This window comes from Ornithodoros turicata, unplaced genomic scaffold (assembly GCF_037126465.1).
Source record: "Ornithodoros turicata isolate Travis unplaced genomic scaffold, ASM3712646v1 Chromosome23, whole genome shotgun sequence".
Lineage (NCBI taxonomy): Eukaryota > Metazoa > Arthropoda > Arachnida > Ixodida > Argasidae > Ornithodoros > Ornithodoros turicata.
In genome coordinates, this window is record NW_026999342.1 from 3,745,614 (window position 1) to 3,746,678 (window position 1,065).

Sequence of the window (1,065 nt, forward strand, 5' to 3'; positions counted from 1 at the left end):
CACACAAGTTGTAACTTTGAGGGCAGATTTAAAAGTGGTGTCAAGATGTCTGCATGCGAGCGCACATGAAAAGTTGAACATAGGTGAATACTCAAATTATAACATCACATTGTCATACCTATTGGTGGAGGTAGACTGCAACTAACGTGTCAGCCATTTCTTCATGCACCAGATACAAGCCAGATCATGCTTCATTTCCGCCTTCAGCGTGCACCTGTGGTAATTCAGAAGTTAGATTATCAATACTATTGTGTTGCTAATCGTGGTTATATCAGAGTAAGCGCAGTCGGACAGCTGCACAATCGATTCATTAAGCTTGCTATTTTTTATATCTGAACCTCGACTTACCTTTTCTGCTCTCGTTTTTTGCCTTGATCCTCCGTGACACGTTCAAAACGTTGTGCGTCGGGCACCTGAGATTTTCATCAGACGATTTCGTGCCGAGATTCCAAAGTGCCTCTGGAGACGCGCGTAACCTATGATAACGTTCGTGGACGAAATCCTTGCAGTGGAAATTAGCAGGCACCACTGTCAGCCAAGAGCTTCGCACTTTTGGCAGCTTATAATAGGTAACACTTGAATGCTCCGATGAATTGTTCTAACAGCGTAGCACCGTCGTATCTTCGACAACTTCGCCGTGGCATATTATGTATCATATCGCTCCAGCCCATAAAAGGCAAGGTCAGAACAAGGAAGTGCACTCTCCAAACGACGCCGTGCCAAAAAAATATTCACATGCTTTGTTTCCGGCTTAGCAACAACATAACAGCTGTTCGCTTATGTACGATGCACAGAGGACGAAACGAAAGAAGCCAAGCGGCCAAGCCAAGAGTCCATGCCAAGCCAAGACAGATAAACTGAGAGCAGTGACGTCGGTGCGCCCGTGCGCAGGGTTTGCCGACGGCCTGACGGCCGGGCGTGGGAACTAAAAGAACTGTTTTCTAAAAAACTACGAACAGTTGGAGCAAGATATTTCGCACACATATTCAGTCTTCGGTAATGAACACACAGCGCGAGTATCGCTCAGTTCTGCGGCACTTCAAAATCGGCATATCTGACCTCTAA

General features: G+C 46.1%; 1 long non-coding RNA gene across 1 annotated transcript; it reads right to left on the minus strand.

The window, feature by feature from the left end:
- Window positions 1-10: 10 nt before the first annotated feature.
- Window positions 11-593, minus strand: LOC135373292 (uncharacterized). Its single transcript, XR_010416406.1, has 3 exons — window positions 349-593; window positions 119-214; window positions 11-49 (listed from the first exon to the last, which is right to left on the minus strand). It is a non-coding gene; the product is annotated as an uncharacterized LOC135373292 (long non-coding RNA).
- Between the last annotated feature and the right edge of the window lie 472 nt (window positions 594-1,065).